This window comes from Pristiophorus japonicus, chromosome 1 (genome assembly GCF_044704955.1).
Source record: "Pristiophorus japonicus isolate sPriJap1 chromosome 1, sPriJap1.hap1, whole genome shotgun sequence".
NCBI lineage: Eukaryota > Metazoa > Chordata > Chondrichthyes > Pristiophoridae > Pristiophorus > Pristiophorus japonicus.
Window position 1 is genome coordinate 414,192,698 of NC_091977.1, and position 24,374 is coordinate 414,217,071.

General features: G+C 46.7%; 1 protein-coding gene across 3 annotated transcripts in view; it reads right to left on the bottom strand.

Annotated features, from left to right (window-relative positions):
- Window positions 1-24,374, bottom strand: part of lyn (LYN proto-oncogene, Src family tyrosine kinase) — a 159,509-nt gene that overhangs the window by 60,164 nt on the left and 74,971 nt on the right. The gene's annotated exons all lie outside the window — the stretch shown is intronic.

Consider the following 24,374-nt stretch of genomic DNA (forward strand, 5'->3'; position numbering starts at 1 on the left):
AAAACAAAATGGAACACAAGTATAGTAAGGAAAGCTATTGACAGCAAAGGAATCATTTATTTCTCTGATTTAAGAGAAACTACAAGTTCCAAGCCATTTTACAGTTTCAACTTCAGTTTAAAATACACAAGTTGCTTCACTGTATTTGTAAAGTCCTTACACAATACCACAAATCCACACGAGGCACATTCTATGGACAAGGTCACTCCACGACCTGAACCTTTATTCACAGGACCAAGAAGTGATGACTCTGCGTGGGACCTCCCTTTATATACCTGGTTGACCAGGTGAGGTGTGTCTCTCACAAGTTCACCCCCTGTGGTCAAGGTGTGTATTTCTTACGTATATACAGTATTGCAGTGTTGTTACATAAAGGTTACATACATGACAGTATTGCAGACAACAGAGTCTTGCATACAAAACAGATCGTAAAATACAGATGAGGGAGGCCACCTCGAACCATTTTAGCTCATCCATTCAGACAAAAGACTTGCATTCTCCCCATCACATTATCTGACTCCCTTCCATCACCTGATTCTTGAATGAGTCCAAGGTTTTTGCCTCCACTACCTTATCCAAATGTTTGTAGTGGCTTTTCCTGACATCTATCCTAAACTTTCCTTTCAACAGTCTAATATACTCTAGATTAAATGCTCAAGATTAACCTCAATGTGTTTTTAATATCCTAGAAAAATATACAAGGTGCCTTCTGTATTGCTCCTTTGAAGGATAAAGAGCTTAGTTTTTTCAGTCTTTCCTTTGAAACAAAGAAGGAACCTCACGGTTCACCTATGCATCATCTTTATTGCTTGAATAATTTCCTCAGGTCTTGCTGATCAAAACAGAACATAGTATTCATGGTGTAGTCTGGTCAGGATTCTGTAGAGTTTTAGTATGATGCATTCTGACTTTTACTCAACGTACTCAGTAACGTAATTAAGAATTCTTTACAACCTTCCAGACTCAACATTAAGTTCAATAGTTTCAACTCAACCACTGCTCCTAGTTTTTGGTAATGATTCTGCTGCTGCCAATTACAGCTCCTCGAGACCCATCTTTTGTTTCTTTACTTGCTTCATTACCTCCCCACTTTGCCGTGCACCATCATTCCTTTTTTTGTTTAATCTCTCCTGCCTTCCACCCTATCAAAGAACTTCCTTTTTTCCTTCTCTTCCCCTGTCCCTGCACTTGCTTAAACCCTGTTACATCTCTAACTTTTTCCAGTCCTGATGAAATGTCACTGACCTGAAACGTTAACTCTGTTTCTCTCTCCACAAATGTTACCTGACCTGCTGAGTATTTCCAGCATTTTATATTTTTAATTAAGCATTGTGTTTGCTTTGTTTATTACTGCTCTGCGGTGATTAAAGGTGTGTCAAAACTACTGTCATGCCCACGTCTCTTTCTACCTCACCTTTAGTTATTTCTACACAGTCCGTAATACACTTGCAACATCCATTTTCTGACCAATTCGTAGTACCTTGCATTTACTTGTATTGCATTTCATCTACCACTGATTTGCCCAGATGCAGAATATATCCAACTCTTTTTGTAGGTCCCAGGTTGCTTGGTCTCTTTCAACTTATCCCCTGCACCACCACCCCCCAAATTAAATAGTGTCTGCAAACTTGATGAGCTTGTGTTGGATTTCTGCATACAGGTCATTGATGTAGATTAGGAACAGTAAAACCCCCAACCTTGAACCCTGTGGCAGTCCATTCAGCACTCCCTAACAATTTCCCATTGTTTTCTTTCCTTCAGCCAATTCTTTATCTTCGCCCAGATTTTACTTTCAATTCCCACGGAACGTTATCAAAGGCTGATTGGAAATCTGCATACTATGTCATGTAGTTTTCCCACTGTCCACATGGGATGTTACTTCAAAAGAAAAATCAGCAAGAGTAGAAGTGGAGGGTCCTATCCAACTAAAGCCATGTTAACTCTTATTAGATTATTCGTGTAGAGATAGGATTTAAATTTGTTCCTAATAATCGATTCAAGGAAGTATTTTAGAGTACCAATGATTCTCTGTTTGTCTTCAATTTCGCCCCCATAAATATCCTTTAAGGTTCTTCGCTCTTCCCTGGCTTCTCTCCTTGTGCTAGTGAAAGGGTTTCATGCTGTTGTGTTTAACATTTCAAGTTATACTAATTTTCATTTATCTCTCTGTTCCTTTAATCTTGGGTATTCATTTGTCCTGCAATTTCATTTATATGCCTTTAAGTATATTCCACTTGCTTTCTACTGAGGTGTTAATAAATAATTCCCTCCAGTCAGTTCATCCCAAATATTTTACTTTTGGATCGGGTACAAAACTATTGCAAGTTAGTCAACTATGATATCAATATTACAATGTTATGATGGTATACACTGATGGTCAAACTCTGGTATGCTAGCTAAAAGTTTTAATTGTATTCTTTTACTGGATAGCCTAAATCTTGATGCATGGTTTAAAGGAGGCAGTGCCTACATGAAAAATGATTTGGTTAACCAGTGTGGCTTTCCTGCTGATTTCCAATTCATAAAACAAATAACTAAGTGGTGTCCAAATTTGAAGATGCCACTAAAATGGGAGGCCTAGAAATGATCTGGAGAACCAAAGCAAACTGTTATTGGTAAAACAAGAGAATGGGCAAATAGCAACAGATGGAATTCAATGTCAGTGAGGTGGGTACATTTTGATTTAAAAAAAAAAAAGGAGTTATTCAATTTTTAAATGGAGGAAATCTGGGTGATGTGGAAGAACAGAGCAATTCAGAGGTCCAGGTTCACATTAACAGCAGCGCCTCAAGTGTATAGAACATAAAAAAATGATGGAATATTGGAAATACAGACAATCAAAATACAGCATAACTCAAATACAGCAGGATTTGGGAAAACCTTACTTAGATCTAAACAATTGGTTTTTTTTTTACTAACAATGAGGTTTGGGACTGTTGGTGTTGAGGTTCCAGTTTGACATGCTTCTGAATGGTCACATGGACCTTGATATGGAAGATTAAAGTTGTTATGTCAAAAACCGCTGAAGCAAGAGGAATTTATTTCTGGGACCTGGGTTTGTGTGCAGCCTTCAGATAGGATGATAGGCAGCTTGGATGAGAGGCCTTACTCTTCCCTACCTCTAACCTTCTCTAGCACTGTTCGCCAGCTCCAACAGTGGTGGGAAATAAAAGAAAACAATCTCTGTGCATTAAATGTTAATTAAACATATCAACTTAGTAGAGAGATTGTGAACATTTGTTGTTTGCCTTTTTCGAAGGTAGATTCGTACATTTTCTACTTTAAATATATATGCATATTACTGCTATTTATTCATTTTATCTATTGTGAAATATATTTGCTCAATTCATGCAGGAGAAAGAAACCTTGGAAAGCACAGGAAAACTCCAGTAAATAAAAAGTAATTAACAAAGATTTTTCTGAGAGTTATCGGAGCAGGTTACTGAAAGTTTGTTTTTTGTTAAGTTAAAAGGTGCTATATGAGGGCAAACTGTTGAAGTGTTGCCTGGTTTAACCTGCTCCAACCATCGTAACCCCACAGTACAAGAGGAATCTCAAAATAGAAAAGTAGAAAAGTAGAAAAGCCTACCAAAATATTACATTATGAACGATTTGCAATAGTGCATGCATCATTATTAGGCAAACTGAAGTTATCCTGCTACATACGAGAGCGTGCTCTTTAGTGCTGGGATTAGATACATGATGGAGCTTTGCATAATCTTTGACTCGCGTTACACCTGGGCTCATTGTATAAATACTGTATTCATCATAGGCAGTCCCTCGAAATCGAGGAAGACTTGCTTCCACTAAAAATGAGTTCTTAGGTGACTGAACAGTAAAATACAGAAATTACAGTCTCTGTCACAGATGGGACAGACAGTCATTGAAGGAAAGGATAGGTGGGACTGGTTTGCCGCACGCTCCTTCCGCTGTCTGCGCTTGATTTCTGCATGCTCTCTGTGATGAGACTTGAGGTGCTCAGCGCCCTTCCGGATACTCTTCCTTCACTTAGGGCGGTCTTTGACCAGGGACTCCAGGTGTCAGTGAAGATGTTGCATTTTATCAAGGAGGCTTTGAGGGTGTCCTTGAAACGTTTCCTCTGCCTATCTTGGGCTCGCTTGCCGTGTAGGAGTTCCGAGTAGAGCGCTTGCTTTGGGAGTCTTGTGTCAGGCATGCGAGCAATGTGGCCCGCCCAGCAGAGCTGGTCGTGTGTGGTCAGTGCTTCGATGTTGGGGATGTTGGCCTGGCCAAGGATGATAACATTGGTGCATCTGTCCTCCCAGGGGATTTGCAAGATCTCGTGGAGACATCGTTGGTGGTATTTCTTCAGGTCTCTGAGCCATACAGAAGGGCGGGTATCACTACAGCCCTGTAGACCATGAGCTTGGTGGCAGTTTTGAGGGCCTGGTCTTTAAACACGCTTTTCCTCAGGCAGCTGAAGGTTGCACTGGCGCACTGGAGGCGGTGTTGGATTTCGTCGTCAATGTCTGCTCTTGTTGATAGGAGGCTCCGGAGATAAGGGGATTAAGGGGTTATGGGGAGCGGACGGGGAAGTGGAGCTGAGTCCATGATCAGATCAGCCATGATCTTATTGAATGGCGGAGCAGGCTCGAGGGGCCAAGTGGCCAATTCCTGTTCCGATTTCTTATGTTATGTTCTTATAAGGGAAGTGGTCCACTGTATGTTCATTTCAACAATGCATCCTCACCTTGAGAAGTGCATAAACATTCAGGTCTCTGAAACTAGGTAAATACAGACTATTACAGTTGAAACTTCATGCAATATGTAGTGTCAGTACTCTCAATGTATTAGCAGCTGTGCAAAGGAAGTGAGCCTGTGTGAATATGCAGTAGTTTAGAAATATAAATACAAAGAGGCATCAAGCTATGAGAGCTAAGCAGTATGTCTAAGATTTGCCAGGTAAATCTATGCAAATCAAAGGTCACATCATGCAAGTTTCAGGAATAAGCAGACATATAAATACATTAAAGTAGGCTCCAAACTGTGCACAAACATTTAATAAATTTGTAAATCAAGCAAAATGAGCCACCCAACTGGGCAAGAGAACATATATTAATGCATGCTAAAACCCTTTTTAATGTCGTAGGGTGAGAAATTGAATAGATTAGCGGCATCTGCTAGCGCTGGCGAAGGGCGCTGGAGACACTAATGGCATATTGCCCAGGCATAGCAATATTAGCGCTGCTCGCCAACGTGATCAGGGTTTTAGCGGTAACACCAATACTTGCTCCAGGGAATGTTGCGCCAGTTTGCAACGCCCCAGTAGCGTCACGGAAGCCAACTTGAATGTTATTGCCTGCCTTACCACTTGGCGCTAACCACGCCAGAAAAAGCTGGCATTCACAACTGTCCGGGGGCACTAATGAAAGGGATGAGCGTATAAGGTAAGTTTGAGAGATTTTATTTAACTTTACATGCATTGATTCTACTTTACTTGATGTTTTTTTTTTTTTTACAGTTAACCTTCTCTGAGCGCTAGGATGCCGGTACGTTAGCACCAGAATTTCAGTAGCGCTACTGGCTTAGCGCCCTTAGAGAAGTGTGGAACGCTTTCCTTAGCACTCCACTCCACTGGTGCTAAAAATCAACATCGCCGCAACTGGCACTAAATATCGCCCACACTAAAATTAGTGCTCAGGCAATGTGAGCGCCTCAAAATGGCCGATAATCAGTTTTTCCCCTTGTAGACACATTTATATCTCAACTTATGTCCTTGTACATAATATTAGTTATTTGCCACTTTAATGTATTAATATGTGATCCTGTAAAGGTTTATATGGTTGGATGACAAGACATTGATCTAAAGGGGAAGGGTTTCAGATAGACAGGGTGAAGGATCTCGAGTATTCATAGAAACATAGAAAATAGGTGCAGGAGTAGGCCATTCAGCCCTTCGAGCCTGCACCACCATTCAATAAGATCATGGCTGATCATTCCCTCAGTACCCCTTTCCTGCTTTCTCTCCATACCCCTTGATCCCTTTAGCAGTAAGGGCCATATCTAACTCCCTCGTGAATATATCCAGTAAACTGGCATCAACAACTCTCTGCGGTAGGGAATTCCACAGGTTAACAACTCTCTGAGTGAAGAAGTTTCTCCTCATCTCAGTCCTAAATGGCTTACCCCTTATCCTAAGACTCTGTCCCCTGGTTCTGGACTTCCCCAACATCGGGAACATTGTACCTGCATCTAACCCGTCCCATCCTGTCAGAATCTTATGTTTCTATGAGATCCCATCTCATCCTTCTCAACTCCAATGTATAAAGGCCCAGTTGATCCAGTCTCTCTTCAGGACAAGGTTTTCTCCTCACATTTGTTACAGAGAGGGCTGCACTTGACATCAGGGAGATGCATCTTTTTATTTCAAAAGCAGCAAGACTAGTCATAAATTGAGCTCCTGGCTTATTGCCAAGAGTGGCAAAATAAAAGGACAAGAAGAAACTAAGTCCACCAGCATGTCCTTCTCCCTACAGCCCTTCAGCGTACTTCCAGCAGGGTGGGATGCATTTGTACCTTCACTATGATTTTGTGTCAATACCAGGCCACCAGACGTGGGATCTGGCTATGGCCTCCATGAGAACGATCCCCGGGTGCTTGCGGTGGAGCTCCCGGACAAATGCCTCTCTGCCTCGCAGAGGCATGACTACTCGGCTGCCCCACATCAGGCAGTCTGCATGTAGTGATAGCTCATGCATGCGCTTGTGAAAGGGTTTTAATTCCTCGGGGCAGGCATCGCGAGCCTCTGCCCAGTCATCGGTTAGGACACATCTTTTTACTAAGGATAACGTGGGGTCGCTGGCCGTCCAGGCTCTAATTTGGCGAGCCGTCATGGGCGAACCTGTGGACTCAAAGGCATTGATTACCATGACTCTCACAGTCCTGTTTGTCAGACCCTTCCGTGGTCGACAGGGGTAGCCTGCTGAGCGCGTCGGCACAGTTGTCTGTGCCTGGTCTGTGCCTTATTGTGTAGTCGTTGGATGCCAGCATGAGTGCCCACCATTGAATTCGCGCCAAGGTGTTGCCGTTTATTACCTTGCTCTCTGATGGGAGGGACGTGAGGGCTTGTGGTCGGTTTCTAACGCGAACTTGGCCCCAAAAAAGGTATTGGTGCATCTTTTTGACACCGTACACGCACACGAACGCCCCCTTCTCTACCATTCCGTACCTGCGCTCCGCCCGCGAAAGTGACCTGGAGGCATAAGCTATGGGTTGTAATTTGCCCGCACTATTGACATGTTGCAAAACGCACCCGACACCATACGCTGACACATCGCATGTGAGAACTAGCTTTTTATCTGGGTCAAAGAAAGTCAAAACACTGTTGCAACACAGAAGGTTGCGTGCCTTATTGAAGGCGCGTTCCTGGGCGTCCCCCCAAAACCAATTGCACCCCTTTCTGAGTAGCACGTGGAGAGGCTCCAGCAGCGTGCTTAAGTTCTGCATAAAGTTCCCAAAGTAATTGAGTAGCCCGAGAAAGGCACGCAGTTCTGAGACATTCCGGGGCCCGGGTGCTAGGCGAATTGCTTCTGTTCTGGATTCTGTTGGGCGGATTCCATCAGCGGCAATCCTTCTGCCCAAAAATTCAACCTCAGGTGCGAGAAACAGGCACTTGGATTTCTTGACTCGTAGGCCTACCCGATCCAACCGCTTTAGTACTTCCTCCAAATTACGGAGATGGGAGTCGGTGTCCCTGCCCGTGATAAGTATGTCGTCTTGAAATACAACCGTCCTAGGGATAGACTTGAGCAGACTCTCCATGTTGCACTGGAGTATGGCAGCTGCCAACCTGATGGGCATCGATTGTACATGAAAAGGCCTCGATGTGTGTTGATGGTGGTGAGTAGCTTGGATTCCTCGGTCAATTCTTGCGTCATATACGCAGATGTGAGGTCTAATTTTGAGAAAAGTTTACCTCCAGCCAATGTGGCAAATAAGTCCTCCGCTCTGGGCAGCGGGTACTGGTCCTGTAGGGAGACTCTGTTTATGGTAGATTTGTAGTCCCCACAGATTCATACGGATCCATCAGGCTTCATGACTGGGACGATCTGACTTGCCCAGTCGCTAAATTCCACAGATGAGTAATAGTTAATGAAACCTCACGCGAAAATGCAGAGAACTTTTGGCATCCTGGAGAAATTCTCAGGTGATGATTGGGAAGCCTTCATGGAGCGACTCGACCAATACTTCGTGGTCAACGAGCTGAAAGGGAATGAGAACGCTGCCAAACGAAGGGCGATCCTCCTCACCGTCTGCGGGGTAACAACCTACGGCCTCAAGAAGAATCTTCTTGCTCCGGTGAAACCAACAACCAAATCCTATGAATAACTGTGTACGCTGGTCCGGGAGCACCTAAATCCGAAGGAGAGCATTCGGATGGCAAGCTATCGATTTTATACATGTCAACGGTCTGAAGGCCAGGAAGTGGTGAGCTGCGTTGTCGAACTAAAGCACCTTGCAGGACATTGCGAATTCGGTGGATTCCTGGAGCAAATGCTAAGAGACTTTTTTGTGCTTGGCATTGGCCATGAGGTTATCCTTCACAACTATTGACTGTCAAAACACCGAACCGGAGCAAAGCCGTAACAATAGCCCAGGCATTGATGTCCACCATCAATAACACCAAACAAATTTTGCAGCATAAAGATGCATCGGCTAGTACTGTACACAAATTAACGTCGTTTTCAGGCAGAAATGCATATGACAGAACATACACGCCTGCAGCTGCACGACCTCAGATGACTCAGAGTCTGCCATCAAGTGTGAATGTGAGGCAATTAACACCTTGTTGGTGCTGCGGAGGTGATCATCGAGCCCATCAATGCTGCTTCAAACACGATGCGTGCAAAGGTTGTGGAACAATGGGACACCTCCAGCGAATGTGCAGACGAGCTGCAAACCCTGCAAGCCACCACATTGCAGAGGAAGACCGATCCATGGCAGATCAAACTGAACTAGAGACTCGAACCGAGGAGGCAGAAGTGTACAGGGTACACACCTTCACCACGAAATGTCCACCGATCATGCTAAAAGTTAAACTGAATGGAATTCCAGTGTCCATGGAATTGGACATGGGTGCGAGTCAGTCTATCATGAGCAAAAAGGCCTTCGAGAGGCTGTGGTGCAACAAGGCACAAAGGCCCAAGCTGAGCCCTATTCATACCAAGCTAAGAACTTACACTGAAGAGCTGATTCCTGTAATTGGCAGTGCATCAGTAAAAGTCTCCTATGATGGAGCGGTGCACAAACTACCACTATGGGTTGTACCAGGAGATGGCCCCACACTGTTCAGCAGAAGCTGGCTGGGAAAAATCCGCTGGAACTGGGATGACATCCAAGCGCTCTCGTCCGTCGACAATGCCTCATGTGCCCAGGTTTTGAGCAAGTTCCCGTCATTGTTTGAGCCAGGCATCGGAATTTTCTCTGGGGCGAAGATGCAGATCCACTCGATTCCCGGTACATGACCCATCCACCACAAGGCACATGCAGTGTCATAAATGATGCGAGAGAAAGTGGAGATCAAGCTGGACAGGCTGCAATGAGAGGGCATCATCGCGCCGGTGGAGTTCAACGAGTGGGCCAGTCCGATTGTTCTGGTTCTCAAGGGCGATGGCACGGTCAGAATTTGTGGGGACTATAAAGTAACGATTAACCGTTTTTCGCTGCAGGACCAGTACTCGCTACCCAAGACAGACGACCTATTTGCGACGCTGGCAGGAGGGAAGACATTCACCAAGTTGGACCTGACCTCGGCCTACATGACGCAGGAGCTGACGGAATCTCTGAAAGGCCTCACCTGCATCAACACGCACAAAGGTCTGTTCATCTACAATAGATGTCCGTTTGGGATTCGATCGGCCGTGGCTATTTTTCAAAGGAACATGGAGAGTCTACTAAATTTGGTTCCGCGCACCGTGGTTTTCCAGGACGACATATTGATCACAGGTCGGGACACTATCGAACACTTGCAGAACCTGGAAGAGGTTCTAAATCGGCTAGATCGTGTGGGAGTCGGGTTGAAACGCTCGAAGTATGTTTTGCTGGTGCTAGAGGTCGAGTACTTGGGGAGAAGAATCGCGGCAGACGGCGTCAGACCTACCGACGCCAAGACGGAGGCCATCAAGAACGCGCCGAGACCACAGAACGTGATGGAGCTGCGGTTGTTCCTGGGACTGCTCAATTATTTTGGTAATTTCCTACCCAGGTTAAGCACCTTGCTAGAACCCCTACATGTGTTGCTACGCAAGGGAGATGACTGGGTATGGGGGAAATCACAAGAGACTGCTTTTGAGAAAGCCAGAAATCTGTTATGTTCCAACAAACTGCTTGTTCTGTATAACCCATGTAAATGTTTAGTGCTAGCTTGCGATGCGTCTTCATACGGGGTCGGGTGTGTGTTACAAGCAGCAAACGAATCGGGAACATTGCGACCGGTCGCTTATGCGTCCAGGAGTCTGTCCAAGGTCGAAAGAGCCAACAGCATGATTGAAAAAGCAGCTCTGGTATACGTTTATGGGGTAAAAAAAAAATGCACCAGTATCTGTTTGAGCTTAAGTTCGAGTTGGAAACTGACCATAAGCCGCTCATAGCGCGATTCTCAGAGAGCAAAGGTATTAATACCAATGCCGCTGCTCGCATCCAAAGATGGGCGCTCATGCTGTTTGCATATAACTATGTAATTTTCAACAGGCCAGGCACAGAGAACTGTGCTGATGCTCTCAGTCGGCTACCATTGCCCACCACGAGGGTGGAAATGGTACAGCCTGCAGACTTGCTCTTGGTGATGGATGCATTTGAAAATGAAAAGTCACCCGTTATGGCCCGCCAGATCAGGACCTGGACCAGCCAGGATCCTTAGCTGTCTTTTTTGTAAAAAAAAACTGTCATCCATGGGAGCTGGTCCAGTGTTCCAGCAGAGATGCATGAAGAGATCAAGCTGTTCCAGCGGCGCAAAGACGAAATGTCCACACAAGCAGACTGTCTTTTGTGGGATAATCACGTGGTTTTGCCTACGAAAGGCAGAGAAATGTTCATATGCGACCTACACAGTAACCACCCAGGCATATTAATGATGAAAGCTATAGCCAGATCCCATGTTTGGTGGCCCGGCATCAACTCAGATTTGGAGTCTTGCGTGCGCCAATGCAACACTTGCTCTCAACTGAGCAATGCACCCAGGGAAGCACCGCTAAACTGTGGTCTAGGATCCATGTTGACTTCGCTGGCCCGTTTCTAGGCAAAATGTTTTTGGTTGTTGTGGATGCTTATTCAAAATGAATTGAGTGTGTAACAATGTCTATAAGCACATCCACTGCCACCATCGAAAGCCTACGAGCCAGGCTTGCCACGCACGGCCTGCCTGATGTCTTTGTCAGCGACAATGGGCCGTGCTTCACGGGTGCTGAATTCAAGAAATTCATGACCCGCAATGGGATCAAGCACGTCACATCTGCCCCGTTCAAGCCTGCATCGAATGGCCAGACAGAACCGGCAGTCCAAACCATCAAGCAAAGCTTGAAATGAGTGTCGGAAGGCTCCCTGCAGACCCGCCTGTCCTGAGTCCTGCTCAGCTACCGCACCAGACCCCACTCGATCACCAGGGTTCCCCCTGCCGAACTGCTCATGAAAAGGGCACTGAAAACAAGGCTCTCTCTAGTCCACCCTGATCTCCATGACCATGTTGAAGGTGGGCGGCATCAACAAAGCATGCACCATGATCACGCAAATTTGTCACGCGATATTGAAGTCAATGACCCTATATACATACTCAACTATGTACATGGTCCCATATGGCTTGCTGACACTGTTGTAGCCAAAGAGTTGGGTGTTTGAGGTAAACTTGCAAATGGACTAACTTGCAAATAGACTAACTTGCAGAAAGCAGTTGGACCAAACCAAACTGCAAGTCACAGATAGCCACAAGCAACCGGAAGAGGTCACCACCAACTTCGACCCTCCGATATACACACAAGTGGCAACCAACATCACAGTTGACCACGAAGCTGAACTCATCCTCAGCAGCCCAGCAAGGCCAGCTGCGCAGCAGCCCAGCGAAGAACCAACCAACTCACCCACACCTGTGTTTGTACCGAGACGATCGACTAGTGAGCAGAAAGCCCCAGATCGACCCACCCTGTAAATAAGTGTACTATTACCTTTGCGAGGGAGTGATGTTATGTATGCAACACCTTGTAACCTGTATTCTACCACCACCAGAGGGTGCATCAGTTGGAGTCCCAAGGGATCCCCAGCATCCCTTGGGAGCACAGGTATCCAAGGAGGCCTCAGGTTGGAGAAGCACTCTGGAGACCTACAATAAAAGACTAAGGTCACACTTTACTTTGAGCTCAGTGTTCAGTCTGACTCTTTCGCCATACATAACTGGCAACGAGATACAGATAGCAAACACAAAAATGCAGACAACAGTGGGCATCCTGGAGAAATTCTCGGAGGGATATGATTGGCAAACTTTTGTGGAGCGACTCGACCAATACTTCGTGGCCAACGAGCTAGATGGGGAAGAGAGCGCTGCCAAACGAAGGGCGATCCTCCTCACCAGCTGTGGGGCACCAACGTATGGCCTCATGAAGAATCTGCTCACTCCAGCAAAACCCAGAGAGAAATCATATGACGATTTGTGCACACTGGTTCGAGAGCATTTGAACCCGAAGGGGAGAGTTCTGATGGCGAGGTACCGGATCTACACCTACAAAGGTCTGAAGGCCAGGAAGTGGCGAGTTATGTCGCCGAGCTAAGACACCTTGCAGGACATTGCGAATTTGAAGGACATTTGGAGCACATGCTCAGAGACTTTTTCGTACTTGGCATCGGCCACAAAACCATACTTCACAAACTTTTGACTCTAGAGACCCCAACCTTGAGTAAGGCCATAGCGATAGCCCAGGCGTTCATTGCCCCCAGTGACAAAACTAAGCAAATCTCTCAGCACACAAGTGCTGCTACAAGTACTGTGAACAAAGTGATGCTGTTTTCAAATCGTAACGTACAGGGCAGGTCACACATATCTGCAACTGCACGTCTGCAGATGTCTCAGAGTGCACCATCAAGGATGATGAATGCAAGGCCATTAACACCTTGTTGGTGCAGCGAGGGTGATCATCGTTTCTATTCATGCCGATTCAAAGGGTACATTTACAAGGGCTGTGGAACAATGGAACACCTCCAACGAGTGCGCTGGTGAGCTACAAATCCTGCTAAACCTGAAAACCACCATGTTGCAGAGGACAGATCCACGGAGGATCACAACGAACCAGAGCCTCAGACCGAGGAGGCAGAGGTACATGGGGTGCACACATTCACCATGAATTGTCCCCCGATAATGCTGAATGTTGACCTAAATGGATTCACGGTGTCAATGGAGCTGGTCACGGGCGCGAGCCAGTCTATCATGGGCAAAAAGACTGGTGCAACGAGGCCTCAAGGCCAGTCTTAACTCCAGTTCACATGAAACTGAAACTTACACAAAAGAACCGATTCCTGTAATCGGCAATGCTACCATAAAGGTCTCCTATGATAGACCGGTGCACAAGCTACCAGTCTGGGTGGTACCGGGCAATGGTCCCATGCTGCTCGGCAGGAGCTGGCTGGGAAAGATACACTGGAACTGGGACGATGTCAGAGCGCTATCGCCCGCTGACGACACTTCGTGTGCCCAGGTCTTAAACAAATTTCCTTCTCTGTTCGAACCAGGCATCGGGAAATTCCAAGGAGCAAAAGTGCAGATTCACCTAATTCCAGGGGCACGACCCATCCATCACAAGGAGAGAGCAGTACCGTACATGATGAGAGAAAGGGTAGAGATCGAGCTAGACTGGCTGCAAAGAGAGGGCATCACTTCATCGATTGAGTTCAACGAGTGGGCCAGTCCTATTGTCCCAGTCCTCAAGGGAGACGGCACCGTCAGAATCTGTGGTGATTACAAAGTAACTATCAATTGTTTCTCCCTGCAGAACCAATACCCATTCCCAAAGGCAGACGGCCTCTTTGCAACGCTAATGGGAGGAAAGACATTCATGAAGCAGGATCTGACTTCAGCCTAAATGATGCAAGAACTGGAGGAATCATCGAAGGCCCTCACCTGCTTCAACACACAAAGATCTTTTTGTTTATAACAGATGCCCGTTTGGAATCTGATCAGTGGCGGCGATATTCCAGAGAAACCTGGAAAGCCTACTGAAGTCGGTCCCGCACACATTGGTCTTCCAGGACGACATCTTGGTCACAGGTCGGAACACAGTCAAGCATCTGCAGCACCTGAAGGAGGTTTCTCAGTCGACTCAACCGCGTGGGGCTTAGGTTAAAATGTTCGAAGTGCGTTTTCCTGGCACCTGAAGTGCCGTTCTTGTGAAGGAGGATTGCGGCGGACGGCATCAGGCCCACCAACGTGAAGATGGAGGCAATCGAGAACGCACCGAGGCCACAGAACGTGACGGAGCTGCGGTCGTTTCTGGGACTCCTGAACTACTTTGGTAACTTCTTACCGGGTCTTAGCACACTGTTAGAATCACTGCATGTCTTACTATGGAAAGGGGACGAATGGGTTTGGGGCAAAAGCCAAGAAAATGCCTTTGTAAAAGCAAGAAAATTGTTATGCTCAAACAAATTGCTTGTGTTGTATGATCCATGTAAGCGTTTGGTACGAGCATGTGATGCATCTATGGCATTGGGTGTGTATTGCAACAAGCTAATGATTTTGGGAAATTGCAACCAGTTGCTTATGCATCCAGGAGTCTGTCTAAAACCGAGATAGCCTACAGCATGATTGGAAAAGAAGCATTAGCATGTGTCTATGGGGTAAAGAAAATGCATCAATACCTGTTTGGGCTAAAATTCGAATTGGAAACTGATCATAAGCCCCTTATATCCCTGTTTTCCGAGAATAAAGGGATAAATATCAATGCACCGGCCCGGATCCAGAGATGGGCGCTCACGTTGCCCGCATACAACTACGCCATCCGCCACAGAGCAGGCACAGGAAACTGCGCCGATGCTCTCAGTAGGCTGCCATTGCCCACCACGGGGGTGGAAATGCCACAGCCCGCAGATTTAGCCATGGTTATGGAAGCATTTGAGAGTGAGCAATCATCCGTCACTGCCTGGCAGATCAAAACCTAGACAAGCCAGGACCGCTTATTATCTCGTGTCAAAAACTGTGTGCTTCACAGGAGCTGGTCCAGTGTCCAAGTGGAAATGCAAGGAGAGATAAAGCCGTTCCAGCGACATAAAGATGAAATGTCTTTTCAGGCAGACTGCCTTCTGTGGAGCAATTGAGTAGTGGTCCCCAAGAAGGGCAGAGACACCTTCATCAATGACCTCCACAGTACCCATCCAGGCATCGTGATAAAAGCGATAGCCAGATCCCACGTGTGGTGGCCCAGTATCGATGTGGACTTCGAGTCCTGCATTCACAGATGTAATACATGCTCGCAGTTAAGCAATGTACCCAGGGAGGCACCGCTAAGTTTATGGTCTTGGCTCTCCAAACCATGGTCTAAGTACACGTTGACAATGCAGGCCCGTTCTTGGGCAAAATGTTCCTCGTGGTTGTAGATGCGTATTCCAAGTGGATTGAATGCGAGATAATGTCGGCTAGCATGTCCGCTGCCACTACTGAAAGCCTGCGGGCCATGTTTGCCACTTATGGTTTACTCGATGTCCTGGTGAGCGACAACGGGCCATGTTTTACTGGTGTTGAGTTCAAAGAATTCATGACCCGTAACGGGATCAAACATGTCACATCTGCCCTGTTTAAACCAGCATTCAATGGTCAGTCAGAGAGAGCAGTGCAAACCATCAAGCAAGGTTTAAAGAGGGTAACTGAAGGCTCACTGCAGACTCGCCTATCCCGAATCCTGCTTAGCTACCGCACGAAACCCCACTCGCTCACTGGGATCCCACCTGCTGAACTGCTCATGAAAAGAGCACTTAAGACAAGGCTCTCGTTAGTTCACCCTGATCTACATGAACAGGTAGAGAGCAGGCGGTTTCAACAAAGTGCATACCATGATAGCGCAAATGTGTCACGCGAGATTAAAATCAATGATCCTATATTTATATTAAATTATGGACAAGGTCCCAAGTGGCTTCCTGGCACTGTCGTGGCCAAAGAGGGGAGCAGGGTGTTTCGGGTCAAACTTTCAAATGGACTCATTCACCGGAAACACTTGGACCAAATCAAACTCTGATTCACGGACTATCCTGAGCAACCCACCTTCGACTCTACCTTTTTTGATCTCCCAACATACACACCAGTGGTAACCGGCACCACGGTTGACCACGAAGCAGAACCCATCATCCACAGCAGCCGAGCAGGACCCAACACTCCAGGCAGCCCAGCAAGGGCCCAACAAATGATTCACCACCACCAGTTTTTATACCGAGACGATCAACCAGGGGCAAGAAGGGCCCCAGATCTACTCGCATTGTAAGTAGTTACACTATTGACTTTGGGAGGGAGTGTTGTTATATATGTAAACTTGTGTTTACTCTGTACAGCCACCAGAGGGCTCATCCCCCGGAGTCCCAAGGGACCCATAATCCCTTGAGAGCACAGGTATTTAAGGAGGCCTAACAGGTAGGAGGTGTATTCTGGAGACCTGCAATAAAAGACTAAGGTCACACTTTACTTTGAGCTCAGTGTTCAGAGTGACTCTTTCTCCATACATAACACCCACCACCGCCACTCGCACCACGATGGCAGAGAAGGCAAGCAGTGTATGGCACAGCCCGAGAAATACTCTCCCTCCCAGCGTCTCAAGGCAACAATCCTCACAAACACACTCCTGCAATTGGCTCCTCCTCCCTAGGGATCTTGTAGCCCTTGTAGCCAGAGCTCAAGCTCGAGCTTCAATCAGGTGAAGAGCTCAGCAATGGAATTAAAACGGGAGACCCTGGTCCTGGTAGTGTTGATTGTTGTGTATCTGTAAAGCATGCACTCCCATGTTCCGTCACCAGAGAGTGCATCCCCTGAAGTCCCAATGGATCCCAGCATCCCTTGGGAGCACTGTGTAAAAGCCAGACAAAAGACCTGTTCCTCACTCTGGAGTGTCTTATTAAAGACTGAGGTCACTGTTACTTTAACCTCCGTGTGCAGTCGCATCTGTGTTATGAACACAATAACTGGCAATGAATATACGAATCCAACACAAAGATGCAGCAAATTGTGGACTTCCTGGAGAAATTCTCAGAGGGTGAGGATTGGGAAGCCTATGTTGAACAGCTAGACCAGTACTTTGTAGCCAACGAGCTGGACAGAGAAGGAAGCGCTGCAAAAAGGAGAGCAGTCCTCCTCTCAGTCTGCGGGACACCGAATTACAGCCTCATGAAGAATCTTCTGGCTCCAGTAAAACCCACAGATAAATCGTATGAGGAGCTGTGTACACTAATTCTGGAGCATCTTAACCAGAGGGAGAGCGTGCTGATGGCGAGGTATCGGTTCTACACGTGTCAGCGATCTGAAGGTCAAGAAGTGGCGAGCTACATCACCGAGCTAAGGCGACTTGCAGGACAATGTGAGTTTTTGGCTACCTGGAGAAGATGTACAGACTTTTTTGTACTGGGCATTGGCCACGAAACATTCTACGAAAAGTTTTGACTGTAGAGACACCGACCCTCAGTAAGGCCATTGCGATAGCACAGGCGTTTATGTCCACCAGTGATAACACCAAACAAATCTCTCCGTACACAAGTGCTAGCAATGTTCATCAATTAACTGGAGCTGTGTTTGCGAGCAGAAATGTACAGGGCAGAAACCACGAGCCTGCAACTGCCAGCAAGCCTCAGGTGACCCAGATGACTCAGAGTTTGCAACAAAGGATGAATGCAAGGCAATTCACACCTTGTTGGCGTTGTGCAGGCTTCCATTCCGCCTATTCATGCCGCTTCAAAAGGGTATGTTTGCAAGAGCTGTGGAACAATGGGGCACCTCTAATGAGCTTGCAGACAAGCTGTAAGCTCTGCAAAACCTGCTAACCACCATGTGGCAGAGGAAGATCAGTCCATGGTGGATCAAAGCAATTTCGAGCCTCAGAGAGGAGGCAGATGCTGAAGTACACAGGGTGCACACATTTTCGACGAAATGTAAACCTAAAATGCTGAATGTAAAATTGAATGGCTTACCTGTAGCCATAGAACTGGACACTGGCACTAGCCAATCCATCATGAGTAAAAAGATGTTTGAGAAATTGTGGTGCAACAAAGCACTCAGATGAGCCCTGAGCCCCATCCACACGAAACTGACAACGTACACCGAAGAGCTCATCATTGTCCTAGGCAGCGCCATGGTCAAGGTCACCTACAAGGGCACGGTGCACAAACTGCCACTCTGGATTGTCCCGGGCGATGGCCCCACATTGCTTGGAAGGAGCTGGCTGGGCAAAATCCACTGGAACTGGGATGACATCAGAGCGCTGTCACATGTCGATGAAGCCTCATGTACCCAGGTTCTTAACAAATTTCCTTCCCTTCTTGAGCCAGGCATTGGAAACATTTCCGGGGCGAAGGTGCGGATCCACTTGGTCCCAGAGGCACGACCCATTCACCACAAGGCGCGAGCGGTACCTCACTAGTGAGAGTGTGGAAATCGAGCTGGACAGGCTGCAACGCGAGGGCATCATCTCCCCAGTGGAATTCAGCGATTGGGCCAGCCCGATTGTTCCAGTACTCAAAAGTGATGGCACGGTCAGGATTTGCGGCGATTATAAAGTAACTATTAATCGTTTCTCGCTACAGGACCAATCCCTGCTACCTAAGGCAAACGACCTATTTGCGACGCTGGCAGGAAACAAGACATTCACCAAGCTCGACCTGACTTCGGCCGACATGATGCAGGAACTGGAGGAGTCTTCGAAGGGCCTCACCTGCATCAACACACACAAGGGACTGTTCATCTACAACAGATGCCCGTTTGGAATTCGGTCGGCTGCAGCGATCTTCCAGAGAAACATGGAGAGCCTACTCAAGTCGGTACCATGCACGGTTGTTTTTCAGGACGACATATTGGTCACGGGTCGGGACACCGTCGAGCACCTACAAAACCTGCAGGAGGTCCTCCAGTGATTAGATCGCGCAAGGCTGCGGCTGAAGAGGTCGAAATGTGTCTTCATGGCAACAGAAGGGGAGTTTTTGGGGAGAAAGATCACGGCAGATGGCATTCGGCCCACAGACGCCAAGACAGAGGCTATCAGGAACGCGCCCAGGCCACAGAACATCACTGAGCTGCGATCGTTCCTGGAACTCAACTATTTTGGTAACTTGCTATCTGGGTTAAGCGCCCTTTTAGAGCCCCTACATGTGTTATTGCGTAAAGATGAGAACTGGGTATGGGGGGGAAAAAAAAGTAAGTAATTGCTTTTGAGAAAGCCAGAAAAATGTTATGCTCCAACAAGCTGCTTGTATTGTATAACCCGTGTAAAAGACGCTTGCTAGCATGTGATGCATCGGCGTACGGAGTTGGGTGTGTATTACAACAAGCTAACGTTGCAGGGAAGTTGCAACCCGTCGCCTCTGCCTCCAGTAGCTTGTCTAAGGCTGAGAGGGCCTACAGCATGATTGAGAAAGAGGCATTAGCGTGTGTGTTCGGGGTGAAGAAAATGCATCAGTACCTATTTGGACTCAAATTTGAGCTGGAAACCGATCACACGCCCCTCATATCCCTGTTCGCTGAAAACAAGGAGATAAATACTAATGCCTCAGCCCGCATACAAAGGTGGGCACTTGCGCTATCAGCGTATAACTATACCATCCGCCACAGGCCAGGCACCGAGAACTGTGCGGATGCTCTGTCGGCTACCATTGCCCACCACGGGGGTGGAAATGACGCAGCCTACAAACTTGTTGATGGTGGTGCAGCCCACAGACTTGTTGATGGTCATGGAAGCATTTGAAAATGATAAATCACCTGTCACGGCCCACCAGATTAGGACTTGGACCAGCCAAGTAAAGAAACTGTGTACTGCATGGGAGCTGGGCCAGCATCCCCATTGAAATGCAAGAGCTAATCAACCGTTCCAGCGGCAAAAGGACAAGCTGTCCATTCAGGCAGACAGCCTGTTGTGGGCTAACCACATAGTGCTACCCAAAAAGGGCAGGGAGACGTTCATCTCTGATCTCCACAGCACACATCCGGGTATAGTAATGATGAAAGCGATAGCCAGATCCCACATGTGGTGGCCCGGTGTCAACTCTGATTTAGAGTCCTGTGTACAGCAATGCAACGTATGTGCTCAGTTGAGCAACGCGCCCAGAGAGGCGCCACTAAGTTTGTGGTCCTGGCCCTCCAGACCATGGTCAAGGATCCATGTCGACTATGTGGGCCCGTTTCTCGGTAAAATGTTCCTGGTGGTAATGGATGAGTTTTCAAAATGGATTGAATGTGAAATAATGTCGGGAAGCACCGCCACCATTGAAAGCCTGAGGGCCACGTTTGCCACCCACTGCCTGCCTGACATACTGCTCAGTGACAACGGGCCATGTTTCACCAGTGCCGAATTTAAAGAATTCATGACCCGCAATGGGATCAAACATGCCACCTCGGCCCTGTTTAAACCAGCCTCCAATGGGCAGGCAGAGCGGGCAGTACAAACAATTAAACAGAGCCTCAAACAAGTCACAGAAGGCTCACTCCAAACCCGCCTGTCCCAAGTACTGCTCAGCTACTGCAAGAGACCCAACTCGCTCATAGGGGTGCCCCCGGCTGAGCTACTCATGAAAAGGACACTTAAAATCAGACTCTCGCTGGTTCACCCCAACCTGCATGATCAGGTAGAGAGCAGGCGGCAGCAACAAAATGTAAACTATGGTCGCGCCTCTGTGTCACGGGAAATTGATCTGAATGACCCCTCTGTATGTGCTAAACTATGGACATGGTCCCAAGTGGATCGCAGGCACGGTGATGGCTAAAGAAGGGAGTAGGGTGTTTGTAGACAATGGACAAATTTTCAGAAAGCACCTGGACCAAACGAGGCTGCGGTTCACAGACTGCCCTGAACAACCCACAGCAGACACCACCTTTTCCGAGCCCACAACACACACCCAAAGGATCAACGACACCACCCCGGGCCAGGAAATTGAACCCATCACGCCCAACAGCCCAGCAAGGCCAGGCTCACCCAGCAGGGCCAACAGCACGCCAGCCCAGCGAGGGCACAGCCAACATACCAAAACAGACATTTGTACCGAGGTGGTCCACCAGGGAAAGAAAGGTTCCTGACTGCCTCACCTTGTAAATAGTTTTCACTTTGACTTTGGGGCGGGGAGAAAGTGATGTGTATCTGTAAAGCATGCACTCTCATGTTCCGCCACCAGGGAGCGCATCCCCTGAAGTCCCAAGGGATTCCAGCATCCCTTGAGCACTGTATATAAGCCAGCCCCTAAGGCCTGTTACTCACTCTCTTAATAAAGACTGAGGTCAGTGTTACTTTAACCTCCCTGTGTGCAGTCTCATCCGTGTTAGGAACACAATAGGAATTATCTTCCTAAATTATTTTTGAGTAACATGTGTATTCATTTTTTGAAGAGCCTGTGACTCCATGTATTCTTTTGGTTTTAATTGTTTGGAACGAGAGAGATAGATGTATCATCTTTTATAAATGTGATGAATGGGTTAGATTTTTTTTTTTAAATCACTAGGGTTTATTTCCAGAGGTATAGAATTGAAAAGTCGGGAAGTTAAGCTAAACTGTATCGAACCTTGGTTAGACCACATACAGTTCTGGTTGCCATACTATAAAAAGGATAGAGAGGCACTGGAAAGGATGCAGAGAAGATTTACATGCATACCACCAAAAATGCGATATATATATATCAGGAAAGGATGAGCAGGCTGGTTTCTTCTCTTGAAAAAAGGCTGAGGGGTGACCTAATAAAGGTCTTTAAAATTATGAAGGGTTTCGATACAGTGGATAGAGAGAGAATGTTTCCACTTGTGGGGAAGAACATAACTAGAGGTCATCAATATAACCTAGTCATCAAGAAATCCAATACGGAATTCAGAGAAAATTCTTAACCCAAAGAGTGGTGAGAATGTGGAACTGGTTATGTATTTTACAGTCTCTTGAATACTCTTAGTTCAACTTAACTATTTATTTGGGAGATCTCAGCCAGCCATGTGGAGCTTAAGATGACGTTCCATCACAGACCCCCTCTCACTCAACACAGCTTCCTATACCTCCTATCTAAATATCGATACTTCCTAGCTAGAGGGCACTATACATTATCTCGTTACATCTTTCCTTGCATAAGCAGCAAAAATGAATTAACGTCAACTTCAAAAGAAACTGGTAGTTAACTTCTTATGAATACATGTATTAAACAACAAGTTTAACAACAAAACTCATCTTATTAATTCTTTATCCAAGTGTCCAATGTCCATGATTTCTTATTTCTGTACATAGTATTCCAGGTATTTTGGTGTGTGGATTCTGTTGCTTCGCCTCAAACTAGTTGTTTCAGTGGTATTCTGTGCAGATCGCTTTAGTCCCTTTATCAGTGCTCGGAGGGGAAATATCAGGCAAATTATCCCTGTTTTCACATGTTGTCGTTGAAGTGCTGTTTCGCGTGTTAGTTGGCTGTGTTGGCAGCTGATTGTGTGTGGGTGTTACTGAGATCTCTGGAGTTTCGATGAATGTCTCAGCGCTCCCTCAGATGTTTCCTACTTCTGCGATACTCACAGCCATCTTCTGTAATGACTGGATATGATTGAGTGCAGACTTGTTTCTGAACCTAAGCTTTTTCCCACTCTTTCCTTTCTCACTGTTTGAGTCTCACTGTTTCTCCTTCCTGCAGTGTAGGAAGTGCTGTAGCACCTGTGTTGTAGTAGTGTGCTTGTTGGCATGGTTCCTTGCTTTGTTGACGATGACGTCGTGTATGATCCTTGGTTTGAGTAGTTCATGTGTGATTGGGATGTTTGTCTTTGTGCGGCGACCGAGCAAGCGTTGTGCTGGAGAATTATCAAGGCCTTCAGTTGGTGTGTTTCGCCAGATGAGAAGGTTCATGCAGAAGTCACCACAATCTTTCTTTGCCTTCTTCATTAACCGCTTTGCGAGCTTAACTGCGTTCTTAACCTTTCCATTGCTTTGTGGATATTCTGGTGAGCTTGTTGCGTGATCGAATCCATATTCTGTGGCAAAGTTTGTGAACTGTTGAGAGTTGGAGAGGCCCATTGTCGATTGAACCTTGTCTGGAATACCGTGGTTCGAGAAGTGTTTCTTGAGGTGTTTGATGACAGTGGCATCTTTCTTTCCATGCAGATTGTCTATCTCAAAATAGTCCAAGTAATAGGCCACTGTGCATAAGTAGTCTTTGCCATCGAGTGTGATTACGTCACAACTCTTTTGCCACTGTCTCTGAAGGAGGTCGTGACATATCAATGGTTCTTTTGGTTGGCTCGATTGATAGGTGTTACATGTTTCACACTTTGAAACATAGTTTGTCACTTTTCAGTCCTGGCCAGTAAATGGATTCTCTGGCACATCGAAGAGTGGCCTCGACGCCAGTGTGAGCATGAAGTCGCTGACAAATGTCGAATCTCAGGGATTTTGATATGACACAGCGATAGCCTTTGAAGACTGCCATCCTGTGTTGTGAGTTAGTCATGAACTTTGAAGTATGCATGCGTTTCAGGCGGGCATTCATGTGTCGTTTCCGGCCATCCCGTTGTGATTTGGTGTATGACCAGTTATAGTGTGGAGTCACTTGCAATTGCGCGTTGTATGGTAGTCAGTCCTTGTTTTTGGAGAGGGGGAGAAAATCCACCATGTGGATGCATTCTACTGCAATTTCTGTCAGTGATCTCTCCATGTTTTCAAGGTATGCGCGCGAGAGGGTGTCTGCGAGGTACATTTCTTTTCCTGGTTGATACTTTATTTCAATGTCATATTGGTTGAGCCAAATGAGCAGACGTTGTAGTCGCTTGGGTGCTGCAGATAATGGCTTGCGTCGTATAGCAACCAAAGGCTTATGGTCTGTCCATAGCATGATCTTGCAACCGTAGACCCCATCTAGACCCTCGAGGTTCTGGTTTAGCTTCTGCTGGAAGATTTCCAGGGCAGGACTGATGCCAAATGGCATTCTATTATATCGATATTGTCCCCATGGAGTCTGGATGGTCGTGAGGACTGTGTGTCTAGTTCAAATTGTAAGAAACCCTCCTTGCAGTCTGCTTTAGTGAAGACCTTTACATTTGACTTCTGTGGCAAGATGTCATCGATCACAGAAAGTGGATAGTGTCCACGTTTCAGGGCATTGTTCAGATGTTGAAAGTCTTGCCATTTGGTTTTTGTAGAGTCACTAGACTGGATACCCAGTCTGTCGGTTCAACCACTTTCATGATGATTTGT